Below are 6006 nucleotides of genomic sequence, written 5' to 3' on the forward strand. Positions count from 1 at the left end.
GCTCCGCAGGCGAGGCTGCCCCTGGGCCTGCAGAAAATAAATCGTGCAGGCCGGCCTGTGGAACTCCCCGGATGCCCAGGTCAGGGTGGATGGACCACTGCTGGGGTGGCAACCTGGGGCCCAGAGAAAGGCTCCTGTGGTCAGGAGTAAACGGCAAAAAGGCATCAGTTCCAACGAGAACAGCTAATACTCTTGGTCACCTACTGTGTGCGGCACTGTTCTGAGAATTTTTCACGCTGCAACTCCTTTCATCCTCAGATTAACCCTCCGTGGTCCTTACTCCATTTCACAGATTGGGAAACTGAGGCCAGCAGGAACTTGACACGCATGAGCAGCTGGCTGAGCCGAGACTCACCTCCCGCAGCGGTTTATCACCGGGCTCCGTGGCCTCCTCAGCGACAGACAGTCCTCAAATCCAGGGCCAACAGCCTTGCGCCGGGGGATCAGCCCGGAGCAAACCCTGGCGGTGGGGCGTGGCTTCAGCGGAGGGATGCGGCGCGTGGGCCCGCGAGCCCGCACCTGTGGAAGGATCTCACCTGTGCCAGGATCTCACCTGTGCCACAGCGCTAGCGCTGTGCTTGTGCTGTGCCGAGCAGCTGGAGCAGAGCACGGCGGGAGAGGGGCAAGGGGCCAGGCCCCGCCTTCAGATGCCCTCCCTCCGCTTATGTGCTTCTTGTCAGTTCCGGCTGACCCCGGTTTAACGCTTCTCTCTTAAAAACCCAAAAGAGTCCAAAGACACACTTGAGGGACTTGTCAGAGGACAGTGACAGGAACCAAGCCTGGGGTTTCCTTAGGCCAACCTGGTCAGTCCCTGGAATGGCTTTACGCAAACAGAAATCAGGATGCCTGTCCCCAGACAGGAAGGTTCACGATCAAAAGCCACCAGCCCGGATGGTCTGACCGTGTGCTCCTCATCCGAGGCCCCGCGCCTGGAAGAAACCGGCCACACGACAGGCAGAAACGCTCTTGGTGTCAGGCGCCCGGCCTGGGGCGCCCTCAGCGACAGGCCCCCGCTCGTCGGTGCTCAGGACCCTGAGAGCTGCTTGCGGAATCCCCAATGATGACGGAATCTGAATGTCCCAACGGCCAGGTTGAGGACGTGGAGGAAGGACGAGGGGGCCTGGAGCAGATTTCATGTGATTTAGAGATTTAGAGAAAAAGGAGTGTTTGTGTTTTTGATACCTTATCATTGCAGACTGAAATTCATGCCTATTAAACAAATCAATAGAGCAATTATAAGGGAATAAGGGATAATGGAATAAAAAATGGGCGCAGGATAGACGAACCTCCCTGAAAATCCGTGTGGCGGGTTCCAGAGCTGCCGTGAGGGCTGAGGCGTGGAGGCGCACTGACGACACCAAGACGCCCAGCGCGTCTGCCGTCCTGGGAGGGGCTGCCATGGACCCCCCGCAGGCCGGAGGCCACCCCTCTAAGGACGAGCTTGCCTTCTACATTACAAGGCCCTCCCATGACCAACTTCCGCGTTGGGCACAGAGAGGACAGGGCCTGGGGCCCACAACACTCTTCAACTAAAATGTTTTAGTTTGTTTTAAAGTCAGAAGAAAAACCTAAATATAATGAAAATGAATATATAATAATGAATCCAGCCTGGATGATTTCATCTTTATACCAAGACAGTTGTAATATGTCTTCTCGTGAGGAAGGGTCCAAGAAGGCAAAAGCACCTGGGGTCCTTGGAAGCCACTATGCAACCCTGGGCCCTTGCCCCTTACACCAGAGACATGAAAGGTGGCTCCACACAGAAGAGACCCTGAGACCCCCACAGACCCTCCTAGTTGACCTACACATTGAAATTTAGCGGTGATTTCTCCCTCCTCCCTCTGCGTCACACAGATAAAACTCAGTCCCCAAATAGTCACATCTCCAGGCAAAGTGCCTGGTCTCCCAAAGGCCTGTGACCACCTGCCTGCTGTGCCATCCTTAGCACTGGCTTCCTTCTTCCAAACTGTCTTACAGTTTCAAGAAGGCTGCTGGAGCTCCAGCCATCACCTCTGCATTCCAAACAGGAGGGAGGAGGAAAGTGAGGGGCAAAAGGTTAAGCCTCTTAGACATCAGGCTCTTTCAAGGAGCTTTCCTAGAATCCCCGACCACCCATTGCAGCCTATGTGCTTCATTGGCCACCCTGCCTGTAAAGGAGCTGGAGGAGGAAGATGGAAGTGTGAAGCAAGGTCCTGAGATAGTGCAGAGCAAGGAAAGCACTGGAAGGGACTTAGGTCTAAAGTGGAATAGCAACAAGCCCCCCATGCCCGCCCCATCCATCCGTCCTCAAGCATCCTGTGGCCCTGACTGTGCCGCCAGACACAGAGGGTAGTGTGGGGCGGAGCATGAGTTTCACCTTCTCTGGCTTTTCATCAGGTTGAATCACGTGACTCAACCCCAGGTCCTTGGAACCGTCCGCTTCTCCCTCAGCCCTTCCGCTCTTTGCAGGGATGGGGCCCAGCCTTCGCAGACAGGTCTAGACGGTTTCGTTGCTGCTCCCACCCAGGGCGGGCTGGGCGTGGTCCTGACTCGGGGTCCCAAGCGCCCTGGAGGAGCTGGCCTCGAGGCCCAGGCCGAGTCATGAGCCCAGACAGCCGAGATGTCTGGTGTGTCCCCTGTGGGGAGGAGTGCTCCGCTGGGACTCAGTTCTGCCGGGCGCCCCTTCTGGACCGAGGCGCTGCAGGAGCGAGGGTTCCCCCGCCACCCGCACCCGCCTCCAGGTCACCGGGCTGCTGTCTATTCACCAGGAAGACGTGGCTTGGAGCGACCTGGCCTGCCTGCTCGCCTCCACGTCCCTGGGTGGGAGAACCGGCCACAGGGTTCACAGCTGAGCACCTCCACTGACTAACAGAGTGACCTCAGCCGCCCCCCCCAACCCTCTGGGTCCCCGTCTGGACAGAGATGGTAATGATGACCTGCCACACACGGCTCTGTGAGGGCTGAGGGAGGTCGTGTTTGCAAAGCATCCAGAACGGTACCCGGCGCCAAGCAGGAGCTCCATAAACACAGCAGTGTGTGAAGTATCATTATTTTATTGGGTAAATGGTAAATATTTGCTAAATGCATGAATGAAAAGAAATCGAATTTGGATTAATCCAAAAATCAAACAAGTGATTTCTGTCCCTTTGCACGCCCTCCTCCAAGTTGTTCAAAGCCCTCGAAGGCACAGTCTCTGCCCTCTGATACCTCTCATGAGAGCAATGTGGTTACTTCACAAAGCAGACCCTGGTCACAGAGTAGCTGACTTGTCCCCGAGTCCATTCACAGGACCAAGAAGGCTGTAACGTATAAATCTAGCTGTCTTCCCAGGCTCCTTTACAGAACAGGTGGCCATGAAAGATGTAGGCTGAAAGGGTTGGTTGGGGATTCTAGGAAAGCTCTTTAAATGAGCCTGACATCTAGGATGCTTAACCTTTTGCCCCTCATCTTCCCTCCTTCCTCCTATGTGGAATGCAATGGTGATGACTGGAGCTCCAGCAGCCTTCTGGAAACCATAAGACAATTTTGAGGAAGGAAGCCAATGCCAAGATGGCAGAGCAGGGAGAGGGACGAATTGGCTGCCTGTTGACCCTCACCCTGGACAGCCTGCTTCCTGTCTTTTTCTGTCTGAAAGAAAGTAAGCCTGACACTTATTGGAGCCACTGCTATTTTGTAAAGTTTTCCTTTATATACTGCTGAATTGACAGAAACCCCTGCATTCCTCTCACACTCTACAAATAATTTGTCCAGTGAGAACAGTTAAAATAACATTTCTGCCAACATTAAAAATTCCAATATTTTAAGAATGATAAATTTTCAACAGGGCAGGATGGAGGGAGGGGCTAAAAGTCCCACAGCAGAAACCCTCACTTGCTAGGTAATCAATTCTGAAGGCAAAAGATAAGCAGGAAAGCCACAGTGGAGAAGATGTGCCGGCACCATTAGCTTTTCCGATTATACAAGGTGCAATGAACCAATTTTTTTATCAGAGAACTCCTCTGAGACCAGGCCTCCCACCCATTCCTCCTCCATGTAGGCCCCACTCCCCTCTGAGCTGGTGTTGGCTTCTCCTCGCCTGAGCTCTGTGGCCCCACCAGAACCCTTCTGACCCTGTGGGGAGCCCCATCTCTGCCTCGCAGCCCTGGCCAAGCATACCACCGCCTGGCCCAGGCACTGTGGGCAGGGGGGTCGTCTGGATTATGGCAGAGGAGCCACTGCAGGAAAGACTCCGCAAATTAGCACCACTTACAACTGACCAGCAGGACAACCAGTGCTCAGCATTCCACGTCTAAACGCCCAGAGAGGAGATGCATGAGGCCCTCGGTGCCTTGCTTTGGCCAGAGAAGGCAGACTGAGCGAAAGGACACAGTTGGGACTTCTGCGGGACCCCTGCAGAAAGAGTGTGAATGCTTCCTTCTGAGGTACTGCCTGACCTTGAATTATCTTCGGAATTGGCAAGGAAAGGCCATGTTCTATTTACCCTGGTTTTAGTTTTAAGTGTATCTTACTTAATATTTTCAATATGAGTCAGCTCCATGTACTGTGATGATTTTTCAAATAACCAGAAGTTGACTGTAGCTGGCTTTAGACAGGAAGCGTGAGTACAGAATCCAGCTGCTTCCACCCTGGGAGCAAGTCTGGGCCGGTAGTCCTGGATTTTCTGGCCTGAGGCCTCAGCCTCCTGGATTACACAAGCAGAACCCTCCTGGGTCCTGCTCTTCCTGACTCTCCTCTCCTGATGGGAGCAAGGGGCTCCCCTGTCCTGGATGCACTCCTTGAAGCAGCTGCTCTGCCTGATCCACCTGCCTGGGAGTCCTGGACCACAAGTGAGGCGAGTACCCGCCATCCTTCCTCTCCCCTAGGGTGGGCGTGTGTGTGTGTTGGAGGGGAGGGGGTTGGAGGTCATGCGTGGAAGGTCACTACCGTGTGGTTGGGGCTGAATAAACTGGGAGCTGTTCTTATTGTGACGATGTTAACAACAGCAATGCTGCTGCTGCTGCTGATGATGATGATGTCCATGACATCTAGAACCCCAGGTTTTCCGGGAGAGAACCAAGAAGCATTTCCCATTTGCCAAATCAATCAATGTCCTGTGAATGCACAACATGCCGTGTAATTGATGACACAGGTGGGATCTCCCTTCAGGGGCATGAGAGCCAATCCTTTCTGGATGCCCCCAAGAGAGGGCCCAGGTAGACACGCCAAGGGATCTGCTTATATATCTGAATCAGTGAATATGTACCTGACAGTTCTTGAGTTTCCTCGTAACTTGAGTGCAAATCATCACTGATCTTTACACAAACACACGAGGCCGGTACTATCCTCATCCCCCTTCTACCATGAGGAACGTGGAGCCAAGACATTAAGTAACTTGCTCACCATGAGGGTGAACTTGCTACTCAGTGACCGGAGGTGGGGACACATGTCGGGTACCATGGAAACCTCTCGGCAGGAAGTAAGGAGAGCCCAGGTCGGGCTACAGATGAGGGGTGGAGAGTGGGAGACAGGGCCAGCAAGCCATGGGCTGGTCCCCAGGCTGGGGATGCTGTGACTACAGGGCACTGGGCAACTTCCAAATGTCATCAAACTGTCAGCATCCTCTGTTTACGGTAGATGTCCTTTTAAAATATCTGTTCAGGGGCCGGCCCCATGGCCTAGTAGCTAAGTTTGGTGCACCCCACTTTGGCAGCCCGAGTTCACGGGTTCGGATCCCAGGCGCAGACCTACGCCACTCGTCAGCCACACTGAGGTGTCATCCCACATATAAAGTAGAGGAAAATTGGCACAGATGTTAGCTCAGGGCTAATCTTCCTCAAGTGAAAAAAAAAAGAGGAAGATTGGCAACAAAAGTTAGCTCGGGGCTAATCTTCCTCAGTAAAAAAATAAAATAAAACAAAATAAAATATCTGCTCAATTTCTATCAGAGAGTGCTTCCCCCTTTCTTCCTTGCCTGCATCTACACTTAGAATCATCTCCCTTTGGTAGGCGGAAAAATGACAATGCAGCAAAGCAAATTAATAAATGCTC

The sequence above is a fragment of the Equus caballus genome, chromosome 15 (genome assembly GCF_041296265.1).
Source record: "Equus caballus isolate H_3958 breed thoroughbred chromosome 15, TB-T2T, whole genome shotgun sequence".
NCBI lineage: Eukaryota > Metazoa > Chordata > Mammalia > Perissodactyla > Equidae > Equus > Equus caballus.